Source organism: Ostrea edulis, chromosome 9 (assembly GCF_947568905.1).
Source record: "Ostrea edulis chromosome 9, xbOstEdul1.1, whole genome shotgun sequence".
Taxonomy (NCBI): Eukaryota; Metazoa; Mollusca; class Bivalvia; order Ostreida; family Ostreidae; genus Ostrea; species Ostrea edulis.
In genome coordinates, this window is record NC_079172.1 from 40331511 (window position 1) to 40346618 (window position 15108).

Here is a 15108-nt window from a genome sequence, read left to right on the forward strand (position 1 = left end):
ATCGATGATTATTTGATGATTTGTCAACTAGTTGGAACCGTATACGTTGCACGGTACATACGATCAGTGTAGGGGCGATCAACACCGTCTTTTCTGAATTATTTGTGTAATCTCAAATTGTTGTGTGAAATGTGAATTATTGCAAAAATAAATTACGACCACAGCATCTTCATATGATATAAAAAAAGCAATTCAAACAAAAGAAACCCGGGGAAATTAAGTTGCAGTAAAATGGACCGTAGGTGTCACACATCTAATCCTTCCAGGCTGTATATCCAGATCTATTTACTTTGATATCATCGTCGTCGTCATCATCACCACGATCATCATAATTGTTGTCATCACGATCATCATCATCATAGGTCAAACCCTACAGCATTGATCGATTTATAAATCGCATTATCCCTTATTATAGTGACACCACTTAATTAATGAACATAGAAAATAGTAAGTACATGTACATGTATAGCCATATAATAATGTAGTATTTAAGGGACATATTCCCACTGAATATCAACCAAAGTTCGTATTTGCTCTCAGTTTTCAGTGTAATTCCAAAAAACAAGAAAGAAACATAGTTTATAATTTATCAAAACAAAGATGAAGATAACGAACGGTGATCAATATCATAACTCCCACAAGCAATAAAAAATAGATTGTTGGGCAAACACGGATCCCTGGACACACCAGAGGTGGGATCAGGTGCCTAAGAGGAGTAAGCATCCCCTGTCGACCGGTCACACCCGCCGTGAGCCCTATATCTTGATCAGGTAAACGGATTTATCTATAGTCAAAATCAGTGTACCAAGAACGGTATAACAATCGATATGAAACACGTCAGACAGCATTTGACCCAATGATAGATTGCATCGTTATAACGACAATATAATTTGCGAAATGCTGACCTTAAACGAGACTGATGAAACCCCTGTACCATCAACTTGTTTGTCAGTAGCTTGCCTCGATTTAAAAACTGACCATACGCAAAACAGGCTCTTGCGTATCCAATCAGTTGAGATATATAAACACCATATGCAGGTGATGATGAAATATTCAGAAGTTTTGTAATCCCCCATTATTGAACATAATTCCTTGTGTATTTAACAGAAATGAATTTAGAAAAAGTAATACCTTGAAATGGCCAAGAAGCAAAAGCTCGGTCTGTAGACCAACAAAGAAAGGCCCGGGGTTTTAGTGAACGGCCGAATTCATAGCTAGGATTCAGAACAAACGAATTTAAATTACGATAGAATATATACCGCCGCGGTGGTATAGAAGTAGAGTGTTCGCCCCGCATGCGGAAGGCCGGGGTTCGATTCCCTGCCGCGACAGAACGAAGTTGTTAAAACATGTAGTGACAGTTCCATCGTCAAACGCTCGGCATCCGGTGTGAAGGTCATGGGTCCACAGAGATTACCTTAACAACGGATGTCCCGTGTCACAGTAAGTGTGGTACGCTAAAGAACCCTTACTGCTCAATGACCGTAACCCCCGAGTAAAGTTTTAAAACCCTTCACAGGTCTTGGTGACGTCTCCATGAGTGAAAAATTCTCTAGACGTTAAACAAGATTCAATCAATCAATCAATAGCGATAAAATAACAATGACATGGGTAAGCATAAAACAACCCGGAAAAATGCTCAGCTTATGATCAACTACATATGGTGACTAACAATCCTACAAAATTTGAACTAAATCCGTCGAGCGGTTTCGAAGGAGTTGCGTCCGCAATGTGTTCCTATATTGTAGCATGTGCAAATTCAACAAAGTCCCGTAACTCCTGTAAAATTGATCGAATCAAAATGACGACACAGTATGATCAACTACATATGGTGACTAACAATCCTACATTTGAACGAAATCCGTTGAGTGGTTTCGGATCCGTTGAGTGGTTTCGGGGTACATGTGGTTGCATCCATAATGTGTTCCTATAGTGTAGCATGTACAAATTCAACAAAGTCCCAAAACTCCTGTAAAATTTGTCGAATCAAAATGGTGGCACAATATGATCAACTACATATGGTGACTAACAATCCTACAATATCTGAACAAAATCCATTGGGCGGTTTCTGAGGAGTTGCGTCCACAAAGTGAAGTGGGACGGACGGACGCACGGACACCGGCATTTATATGTCCCCTTCCACGTTGCGGTGGGGGACAAAAATGCAATACACCACATTTGAACCCAGAATAGAAATTGCACCCAAATCGCTCTTTTCAGATTGCTTTACTGTTTAAGCTATCTAGGTTTAGTGAAATTTTGGTGTATTGCCTGGGTAAATAAATAATTCTGGTACCTCCCCTCTTTGTAGAATGGAGTGTAGAAAGATTTGGAGAACTAACATAATTTGCAACTATTGAACCCGAAGAACTTGATAATAAATTAGGAAACATTTATGTAGCAATATTCCATTATCACCTGCATATGGTGTTTATATATCTCAACTGATTCCATATGCAAGAGCTTGTTCTGGGTGCAGTCAGTTTTTAAATCGATGTAAGCTACTGACAAACAAGTTGATGGTACAGGGATTTCAATAGTCTCGATCGAAGTCAGCATTTTGCAAATTCTATGGTCGTTATAACGATCTAGTTCGTCAATACAACCTCGCATTGGGTCAAATGCTGTCTGACGTGTTTCATACCGATTGTTAAGCCGTTCTTGGCACACTGATTTTGACTGCGGATGACTCCGTTTACCTGATCAGGATATGGGGCTCACGGCGGGTGTGATCGGTCAACAGAGGATGATTACTCCTCCTAGGTACCTGATACCACCTCTGGTGTGTCCAGGGCTCCGTGTTTGCCCAACTATCTATTTTGTATTGCTTGTAGGAGTTATGAGATTGATCACTGTTCGTTATCTTCACCTTGCATTTATGCAGAGGCAACTCCACAACCAAGCAAAAATGAGCCAATCAAATGTCTACAGAACAAGCTTCTCAGTACAATAAAAAGTCATACAAATCAATTCGCTCTGGCATCAACAGACACCTGCAGGATTTGGGGAGGGAGATTGATATTGTTCGAGGGAAAGATATCAGAAGTTCCAACAACACTCTTGATGGAAAATTGAAAAAAAAAATCTACAGGAAGGGCTCGCAAGACCAACAAAACATAACAAAATTGTAACACTTCTGATTTAATGAAGATTTCCACCTACCTTTACAATAACATGAATCCTGTTGTCTTTCGCTTTCGGATATGGTTCTTTTTTACATTCGGTTCGTTACAAGAGGACTAGAATTTCATGGGTAACTGAAAACAAAACTCTTTTGTCTTTATCGCCGATGAATACGGGGAAGAATTCGCAACTTTATCACATGACACCAAACAAACAAAAAACTGGCAGGGTGGAATTGACACTTCTGTCACCCCGAAAGAGTAGATAGTGTATGCAAATCCTGCATTAGGTGAAAAATGCCCTGTGAATTATCTCAAGCTGTGTCTATCCAAAACGTATCCCAATGTTACCAGCCTTATTAATCACTGCCCGAAACCCACACTATCATCTCCTCAAAATGAGTCTATATGGTTCAGCAATACCCTGTTAAGCAATACAAGTTCAGTCGTTTCATGCCAGATATATCGAAAAATATTCTAAGTAATTCATGTTACTGTTTTTAAGAAATTGGTTTGCTATGTGGACTGCCAGTACATGATCTCTAAGTAATTTGTGTTACTGTTTCTAAGATGCTAGTCCACTAATTGCCAGTACATGATCTATAAGTATTTTAGGTAACTGTTTCTAAGAAAGTGGTTTGCTATGTGGCCTGACAATACATGATATAAGTAAATACTGTTTCCAATATGTTAGTTCACTATGTTTCGGTACATGATCTATAAGTAATTCATACTACTGTTTCTAAGATTAGTTCACTATGTCTCAGTACTATATCTCAAGTTATTCCTGTTACTGTTTAAATAAAAAATGGTTTACTATGTGATCTGACAGTATATAATCTCTACATTCTACATTCATGTTCCTTTTTCTAAGACGCGAGTTCACTAGGTACCAGCATATGTTCTTTTAGCAATCGGGGTTACAGTTTCTAAGAAATTGGTTACTTTGTGGACTGCCAATACGAACTGTTTAAGTAATTACAAACATCGAATCTAAAATGTTAGTTCATTATGTACCAGTACATGATCTATAAGTAATTCATGTTACTGTTACATATATAGTTTACGCTATTAATTTTAAGAGGAACTAAATTTGGCAAAAGCTTTAAGTTGGAAAATATCATGTAATTGTAGCAGGGGTTATTCTCCTTATAATTTTGAATTCATACATGTATTGTAACTATAATAATAATTGCATTTTCCTCAGTTGTAACCATGCCGAGGAAGCGGCCAGCCGCAAACGAGTCTGCAAAAATATCAAAAAGAACTAAAATTGATAATCGGTCGCCGAAAGCAGTCAATCAGCCACTAAACATCGATTACGAGAAATTAGCTGCAGAGATTTTGAAACAGCAAAATGACAGCAAGAATCAAAACCATGTAGAAACGAGGAATCAGCAGAGTCAACTGTAGCTCAGTCCTCTGGCACTGTGGATCAGCCGAATAGTACTGACACTAGCAATAACATCTCTACTTTAATTAACCAAATATTTAATACAGGTGAGCCAGCAAAACCCAAGGTTTCGCATCCTATCTCTCTTTCTGATGGGATCCCTCTTGCTGAAGTGGTAGCACAACGCACAAAACAGAAAATCTGGGAAAACCAGTACATATATTTGCGTGTGTTACTGCAGCAGCGTGAGGATCCTGTCTCGTTGAATATTGCTGCTGGGTCTGTGACAATTCAGCAGCAGGGTTCAACAAAACCCAAAACATCACTGACTATTAATCAGTGGACAGACGCTTTTTTGATTTTCATAGCAATATATCTTGAAAAATCTCCAAACCAAGCACTGCATTTGCTGAAGTAATTTTTTTTATCAGGGAAATGCACAAAATGTTAGGGGAGGGGGCTTGGAGAATTTACGATGAAAATTTTCGACAATTGAAAGAAACAGTAGATGTGCAATGGCAAAAACCGATCGAGAAACTCAGAGTAAAAGCTGTCACTGGTGCATATGTATCCCATGTAGCCCAACAGCCCTTTCGGAAAGGGTCAAGCAGAGCGCAAATGCGTTTCTGCTATGCCTTTAATAATGGAGAACAGTGTCAAAATGACCCATGCCCTTACTCACACACATGTCAAACATGTCATGGAAACAATTCAAGAACCAATTGTAGAGGGAATAAGAAAAAGCAATCCTCAAATATCAAATCAAGAGCATTAACAGCCTCGGGGGGGGGGGGGGGGGGGATTTCTGCTCCCAACACCAGTTATCCCAGACAAACTAAATGACTTTCTGGTCCAATACGATAGATCTCTTTCAGATTACTTAGTGCAAGGGTTTAAAAAGGGTTTTCGGTTGGGCTGTGTTGCTGACCCACATATATCTCACATATCAAAAAATCACAAATCAACAGCAGATCACCCATGTATCATTGACGATTATGTTCAAACTGGAATTAAAAAAGGTAGAATAGCTGGGTCATTTGATGAACCCCCTTTAGAACATTTCACTGTGTCACCTTTAGGATTGATGCCAAAAAGTACTTCAGGAAACTTTAGAATTATCCACGACCTTTCTTTCCCTAAATATCAGTCTGTTAATGCCAACATTCCAAAGGAATTTGCGGCGGTTCACTATGATTCAATTGACAATATTGTCTATTTGGTTCAGAAATTTGGGCAATATAGTTTAATGGCAAAATCTGACATTGAAGATGCCTTTAGAATAGTTCCAATTTATCCACTAGACTATCACCTTTTAGGCTTTCGTTGGCGAGATTCATTTTATTATGATGCAAGGTGAAGATAACAAACAGTGATCAATCTTATAACTCCTATAAGCAATACAAAATAGATAGTTGGGCAAACACGAACCCTGGACACACCAGAGGTGGGATCAGGTGCCTAGGAGGAGTAAGCATCCCCTGTTGACCGGTCACACCCACCGTGAGCCCTTTATCCTGATCAGGTAAACGGAATTATCCGCAGTCAAAATCAGTGTGCCAAGAACGGCTTAACAATCGGTATGAAACACGTCAGACAGCATTTGACCCAATGCGAGGTTCTATTGACGAACTAGATCGTTATAACGACCTTAGAATTTGCGAAATGCTGACTTCAATCGAGACTGTTGAAATCCCTGTACAATCAACTTGTTTGTCAGTAGCTTACCTCGATTTAAAAAAACTGACTATGCGCAGAACAAGCTCTTGCATATCGAATCAGTTGAGATATATAAACACCATATGCAGGTGATAATGGAATATTGCTACACAAATATGGGAAGTTGACGATGGAGAAGCTGAAACCATCCCGTTTGTCATACAGTTGAGTTGTCAGTTTGCCGTTAATGTTTACTTTCAATAAATATGTGTTTACCAATGGGAGCAAGTAACAGTTGTCAAATTTTTGAAGTACTTAGCTGTGCGTTACAGTGGATAATGGAAAGCGTTTTCAAGGCAGCAGGTATCTCTCATATCCTGGATGATTTTTTTCTTTATAGACCCACCGAACTCGTCACAATGTAGAGATGATCTAACAAGTTTCTGATTTATATGCAAACAAGTGGGTATCCCGATAAAGATGCAAAAAACACAACCCCCTACAACGAAGTTTACTATATATGGGATTGAGGTAGATACCGAAGCGATGGAATGTAAACTTCCTTATGAAAAAGTTGTCAAGGTTAACAAAACGCTTAACCAACTGAAAAAAATGCAAAAAGGTCTCATTAAAAGAAGTACAATCAGCCATAGGTCTCTTAAATTGTGCATGTGGGGTTGTAGTACCAGGCAGAGCTTTTTTTGCGGCGCTTAATCAATCTTATCTGTGGTTTAGATTATTTTACAAGGTATATTAAGTTAGATATGGAAGCTAGAGCTGACTTAGCTATCTGGTCAGATTTTATTCAACACTTTAATGACAAGTCAGTTTTCTTAGATAAGGAATGGATGTCTTCGGATCATTTAAATTTACAAACTGATGCATTAGGGTCACAAAGTTATGCAGCAGTGCTAGGTTCTAAATGGTTTGCAAATAAGTGGTCAGATGCTCTTGCGCAATATCAGATATGTATCAAAGAACTTTTCCCAATTGTAATTGCTTTAGAAATATGGTGTCAGGAACTTCGGAACAAGAAAATTCTGTTTCTATCTGACAATATGGCGGTAGTGGATGTTATCAATAAGCAGTCAGCAAAAGAACATAATCTTATGAAATTGTTACGACGGCTTGTGCTAGTGTCGATGCAATACAATATTCATTTCAGAGCTAAACATGTTTCAGGAAAATCTAATGTACTGGCTGACAGGTCTCTCGTTTAAAATTTCAGGAAGCTTTCAGGGAAGCTCCATACTTGGCCAAACAACCAACACACGTCCCATGCCTGCTTTTGCACATTTGACACCGATGGCATGCGACTTGATACAAGCCTCTCTCAACCCTGCTACAAAAAAGGCATATCTGCATACATGGGATAAGTTGTGTCATTGGTCAGCATCAAAGCTTACTCTCCCATTACAAATCTCTACAATTTGTAACTTTTTGGCTCACGTATATGAAAACAATTATTCGACAAGCACGTTAGCATCACAGGTTTCTACCATTTCATTTCTTCATAAAAATTTTAACTTGCCAGACCCATTCCAAAAAATTCTAGTACAAAAATTGTTAAAAGGCTGTCAAAAATCATGTCATGGGGCAGACTCTCGGCTCCAATAACAGGGGAAATTCTCATGAAACTCATCAATGCCATACATCATACATGCTCTAATTTACTTCACCGTGTTTTATTGAAAGCATTGTTTCTCACTGCATTTTTGGATTTTTCAGACTAGGGGAATTAGTTACCAAGTCAAAACAGGCTATAGTGCAAGTAATACAAAGGTCAGTCGTCCATTTCGAAGCACAAGAGGGTAAATTAAGCAGTGTAAGCTTAATTTTACGTCATGCAAAAACTATGCAAACTGACCTATCAATTATTATTTGCTTAGAGGTCCAGCCTGATAAAGAATCATGTCCAGTTTTTGCTCTCTTTAACTATTTGCGTAAATTCAAACATTCAAGAGGTCCCCTTTTTCAGTTTATTAACGGGGTCCCAGTTGCACATTCATTTGTTTCAAAACAATTAGAGGCAGCTATTTCATTCATGGGTTTGAATCCAAAATTGTACAAAGGTCACAGTTTTCGAATCGGAGCAGCAACACATGCAGCTAGGTTAGGTTTTTCTGAAAATGCGATACAGCGAATAGGTCGATGCTGTTAAGAGATATATAAGGACGGGTTCTTTTACTCTTTCAATCTAATGAGTCAGATTATGTCTGTCATATTCCCCTGTAGGTGTCACTAGATCAGTCAACATTCGATGGGTCAGATTATGTCTGCCATCCTCCCAGAGACCGTCTTCAGATAAACATTAGATGGGTCAGATTACGTCTGCCATCCTCCCATAGACCGTCTTCATATCAACATTAGATGGGTCAGATTATGTCTGCCATCATTCTATGACTTTAGTATATGTAAGTCATTAGTGATGAGTAGGCCAGCTTTTTACTTTGTAAATTGGGAAAATATAAAAATTGCCTTCCCCGCACGAATCAAAATGTCCGCCACACGGTGTGTTTCTTATTGTAGTATCTCTGATCTGTTATTTATGTACACGAACACGGTCAACCAATTTGGTTCGTGTTTGTCTTATATAGTTTTCTCCACATGTAGGGCACGTCATACAATAAAGTAGATTTTTAGATTTACACGTTATAGTTGAATTTACATTGAAGTTCATTCCGTTTTTGAAAGTTATGGAGTGGCTGATTTGTATAAATTGGCAAGTACCGTATCGTGGATACTCGCGTTTGAATACTGTTGGTTTTTCGGGGTTTGATGCAGGCTTTAGTGAGGATTTTTTCAAATTTGGTGGTTAACGTCTGCTGTGGAGTATATCCGTGGGCTGAATGAGGTCATTTAATGTTTCTGATTGTTGAAGAATAGGGAATAACTGCTTGGCTGTTTTGAATATATTGTGATTTCTCGGGTTGTGTGTAAGAACGAAAGGAATGTTGTTGTTGGTTTCTTCATGTTGTTTAGTTGTTCGCAATTCTCTGATGGGAGTTTCTTTAGCCTTTTGTATGGCTGTTTCAATTAATTTTGGTGGATATTTCTGTCTGCATAAAAATGTCTTAAGTCCCGATAATCTTGTATTTCTACGATCCTCATCTATTACTATTGTGCAAATTCTCCGGGCCATGTTAAAGGGGATGTTTCGTTTGGTGTGTGATGAATGGCATGATTTAAACATCAAATATTGATGGAAATCTGTATTTTTGCAGTAAAGATCTGTTATGAATTTCACACCTCCTTTACAATCAGGATGTCTAAAAATGATAATTCATTTTCGTTAATTTCCATTGTAAATCGTATGTTATTGTGTAGGCGATTCAGCATGTTGTGGAAGTGTTGTAAATCTTGTAAAGATTTGGTCCAAAAAAAAAATAAAGCAATCATCCAAATAGCGTTTCCAGTTATTCTCAATATACAGGTCAAATTCTTCTCCAAAAACTGATTTGCATTCTGTAAATAATTTCTCCTCAAGAAAGCCCAAAAATAAAGATGCGTAAGTGGGGCGACTTTTGTCCCCATTGCTGTTCCTTTTGTTTGAAGAAAGTATTTATTATCAAAAAAGAAATGATTATTTTCCAAAATTATTTTGATTTCTTCCAGGATAAATTCCTTTGAAAATCTTGATTGCAAAACATCTTGATGTTTATCAATCCAGAAGGAAATGGCTTCTATACCCAAGTTGTGTGGAATATTTGTATACAAACTTGTGACATTAATTGAAATATATATATATATATATATATATATATATATATATATATATATATATATATATATATAAACCAATACCATACCTATCAATTTCCTGTCGGATTCAGACCATACTAAGATCCAACGGTCAACTCATAAAATATTAAGAAAAGTAAGCCAATCTTTAATGCTTTTTTATTGTTTGATATATAAAGCACATTCTTCTTTTCGACCGCCATTTTAAAAATTCCCGATTACTTTTGCTGCGGCGCTATATTTTCTGAAAATCATGGGTAAATCTAATTTCAATGTGTATTGAGGGCATGTCTGCAATTCTAATTGCAAGGGCATATTCGGTAGGAGATACCCATGATTATTACAAACACAAGGAATTTTGATATTTTTTATTGCGTGAGAACAACAATTACACCTATTACATGTATATGTGTATAGTATGGTCCACTCCATTCACCCGATATAATTTCTCCTCTTCCAATATGACACATAATTCGTAGAGCACCAAACAATGGCGTTGTTTACCATCACGATAACGCACATACTACTTTTCTAATGCAGCAAGGCACTAACAACGAACAATGGCTGCCGTGATTTCTTGTAAGATTTATTTCAGCTCTAGATGAACAAGAGTAAATGTCTTTTGAAATTCAGATATATAACCGTACTCGTCTGTACATGCAATGTTTCGATTTGTCAAGATTGTACTTTGCACATATATTAGAGAGGATTAGCAAATCAATTGGTAAGTGCACATTACAGGTTGTTAATGTAAGCATATACAAATACCATCTTGTTTAGCAATTGTTCAGGAATCATGGTGAATGTGTCAAAAATTAAAGTCTATATCATTGATTACTTTTGAATATAATTTATTTCTATTGGAGACAATGAACGTCAATCACTATAACCTGCTATACAGTTAGAAGATGTACAATATAAACACTAAAACTGCATAGAATGATATTCGGTGTATGGGGGAAGCCCAGCTATTTTTCGTTGTACAAATCGCATATATAGCGTGTTCTGGAATGGAGGAGTCATTTGTTGTTATTACATACATAGGCATCTTGCATTCCCTAATTGTATCGAGGGGCTATCCATCATTTGATTTTTACGTTCCACCAAGATTTCAGCAATTCTTTATTTCTATTAGATGTAGGTACATATGACAATTAAATCTCTATATCTCTCTCTCTCTCTCTCTCTCTCTCTCTCTCTCTCTCTCTCTCTCTCTCATTCTCTCTCATGATTTGGTAGAAGTCTTTGAAATAAATGTATGGATACGTTTATTAATTGCAATTCGATAAATGAGTTCTTAGATTCTTGATTCATCAAGATATGTTTTGAAAATAAAGATTAGTATACTAAAACACTTTATTGGTATTGTGTCAGTGAAATGCGTCTGTTTTTTTGCATCATTATTCGACTTCAATCCTCAAGTATCAGGGGAAAACTCGTATTGCCTGTATAGAGATGCTGCGTATGCTGTTAATCAGCATCTTCATTACTGCTTCCTCTTCTTTCTCTAAAGCTCTGTGTTCTCCGTCTTGCTTTCCCTCGTCCATCTCCAATCTTTTTCAACACCATCTTTATCTTTTCGTTTTGTAACGATTGTTCTGCGCTGATATTTTTTCTATTGATGAATTCCAGCATAGTGTTTCCTCTCCTTTTTTCAACACCGATACAGGAGCAGCTTCAGAATCTGCGTTATTATCATTCACGATAGTGTTAGAGACTGTACAAAAGAAAAGATACGGAAAATGGTGTATACATTATTAAGCACGTGTACAGTTACAGAAAAGAAAAGTAATGGTTTAAATTTAGTCCAACGTCAGTTTTCAACCAATATTACGGGGAATGGGTATGTTAGATAAATACAAATTATCCACAGGCAACTTTTCCAGGGCTTTTTTGGTTAAATACATATTTTGACTTGAATATTTGCTAATGTGCAGGATTGGACTATGGTCGTTTCCACGATAAACGTGCCGGATTGGATCTTAACTTTGGTTCTGGATTGGACCCCCTTTTAGTTGGTTTTTTTTTTTTTGGAATACCTTAAATTCTTTTTTTCTCTCTCTCAAAATCCTTTATATTTCCGAATCTCGACTTCACTTTATCATATTTTAATTTGATTAATGTAGCTTAGATTCTTAGACATTTCCAACATGACCATGTTGTATTTTGAAGGTTTTATTTTACTGTTATAAAATTACATCGTCGTTTACATTCCCAACTACGACAATGGCTACTGTAAAAATATCCATTGGCTGTCGCCTTCAAATTTAAACAATAGCAAATCTATACATGAATCATCAAACTTTCCTTACGATGGATGTAAAGTTTATTGTTCGTATCCAGGACATATAACCGGTAAGGTCATTTTGACCTATAAAACACGTCAGACATTATCATCATTTTGTAATCCTCTGCAACAATATAAATTCGACATTTCCTGAATTCAATTGTCCCGTTTACATATTCCCTAATTTCAAACTCTGTTATACAGATTTTCTCCTTTGTTTCAGGTATCAAGCCCTAGAACTTCATTCCATGAGATGGGAACGGTACACTTTGAATGTGCGAAACCTGTGGTCAGGAATTCAAGACCAATTCTGGATTGTGTAGGCATGTAAAAACGAACCATCAACCAGAGGAATTGTCTTCGTTTGTAATCAGTGCAACACATGCTTTTGCACATTATCAAAGAAACACGAAGTTAAAAAAAATTGACACTGTTTTCTGAATACGAGTTGCATACATGTACCATGGCAGACGTTTTATATATCCGTTTTTGCACATTATGAAATGATTATTATTACATTATGCTTTGTTTTACAGAGATACTGCTAATCTTTTATATCAATTTCATTAATCTAGGAGTGTTCTTAATTATTACTTGATATTAGATATATTTCAATGTTATAGCGTTTTTAGTGAACTGATAACAACTAGAGAAAAATTGTATTGACGAGTAACCTCTCATCTGAACAGCAAATATTAGAGAAAACATGGATAAAACTGCTTTTCATTTAGGTTCATATCTCAGCTACAGGAGTGATATTGCGAATTTCAGAGATAATATCTTTTTTATTTTCTTCATCAGTATATACACTAAAAGGTTCTCTTCAATGTAATTACAAGAAACGAACAGTTTTAAAATACAAAAATGTTGATATTTATTACATTCCAACAAACACAATTGCAGTCAGTAATTATCTTTGCAAGTGAGTTGACCACGATATCTTGCATGGCATATGCACTCAAGATAATTATAATTAAAACGATAGGGAAATTTTTCAAAAGATAATAAACCCTGCTTTAACAACCACAACTGGTTCGAGCAGAATCAAACATACCTGTATAAAAGGTACAAGTGCATGTGAACAGATGATTAAGTATTGAAAGCATGAACACCTCAACATCGTATTCTCTTTATTGTCATTGAACAGCTTTGTGAAATGTAAATTATCATGCCTGAAGAGATTATTATACATGTACGTCAATCCATGCTCAATTTCAATAATTCCATGCAGATATCACAAACCTTATGTGGTTGGAAAGCGAACATGGTCTACATGTGTATATCCAATAAATATGTATTTGCTTCTGCAAAATGACGACTTTACAACATATTGATATTCAAGAACAGGACTCCTTCTAACGTGTGGTAGAACTTTACATTCATGTGTACGGTGAACTTCTCAAACACATACATGATTTGAAGCTGGCTCTTCTGGCTTACTGATAGTTCCTTGCTCCACGTGCTCTTTTAGGTTTGTCAAAACCATGGTTTTAGTAGGAGACATTAAATAGAACACGTTTCATTCACTTGCAACTTTTAGGCTTAATGAAATCTGCTTCTGACTGGATCTGTCAGAAAAAAATGATACATTTAATAAAGGGTCCAATCAAGAACCAAAATCGAGATAAAATCCGACACGTTTATCGTGGAAACGACCATAGTCCAATCCTGCATATAAGCAAATGTTCAAGTCGAGATATTTATTTAAGCAAGACGATCTAAGGGACAAATCCTTTACACTAGATTGAGTTTTCATCCAAAGATATGTGCAGAGTCTATTTTACAGCAATTATCTTTCTTAAAATACATGAAACATCTTCGCCCTCTTCCAGTTCTATCGAGAAAGCATCGTCAATTTCGATCAATGAATTTACAATTGTATGTGTACATGAGTAGGAATTCCAACAACCAATCAACTTAATGATGCCTCCCTGGCCAGTCAGTGTTTTAAATTCATAAATTCGTCGTCTAATAAGTCGGTGAAATGAAGTTATAAGAGCCTACTTTTTTTGGAACTGCCGTCTGTCATCTTGTTTTGTTTAATCCTGCACACGATCATGACAGTGATATTGAGAAACAATAAACCTTACCTATTTCAAAATGAAAATATACCAGTGCACAGAACCAGGATTACATGTGATAATAAAGAAAACAACACAATCTTCTCCATTATATGGTCGACAGTTCGAGGACATCAACAAAATTCAAAACTGTCTCGTTGAAAATAAAACGCTCACTTCAAGACACAACCAGAGACATCACCAACCAAGGTGAACTTTCGAACACATTACACATCGATCCTTCCTTTATACATAAAAAATAACTATATCTATCAATTGCCTATCGGATTCAGACAGCACTAAAATCCAAAGGTCAACTCATAAAATATTAAGAAAAGGAAGTCAATTTTTAATGTTTTTAATTGTTTCATATATAAATCGCATCCTTCTTTTCGGCCGCCTTTTTGAAATATCCCGAGTACTTTTGCTTTGGTGCTGTATTTCCAGAAAATGATGGGTAAATCTAATTTCAAGGGCATATCTGCAATTTTAGTTACAAGGGTATATTCGGTATGACATGTCCATGATTGTTACAGATACAAGGAATTTGTTATTCTACGTGAGGAGTAAATTACACCGAGTATAGGTTCACTCCATAAGGGTGTTGCTAAAACGTGGAACGGAAAAAGGAACGAAAGAAGGAAATTATTTCATGCAATATAATGCTATTAGGAGGTCAGCATTTTGTAAAATCAAAAGGCTTATTATGAACAAGTGAAGTAGAAATTACAGAGAGAACAGTAAGTCATCCTCAGAATCCATCATTTCATATTAATACCACATATTAAGGCATTATTGTGAATAAAAAAAACGGTGGATTTTGTGGAAGAATGTACAAACAGGCGCTTG

At 36.6% G+C, this 15108-nt stretch overlaps 1 pseudogene; it reads left to right on the top strand.

Annotated features, from left to right (window-relative positions):
* Nucleotides 1-4337: 4337 nt before the first annotated feature.
* LOC125660144 (uncharacterized) lies at nucleotides 4338-8541 on the top strand (annotated as a pseudogene).
* The last annotated feature ends 6567 nt before the right edge of the window (nucleotides 8542-15108 follow it).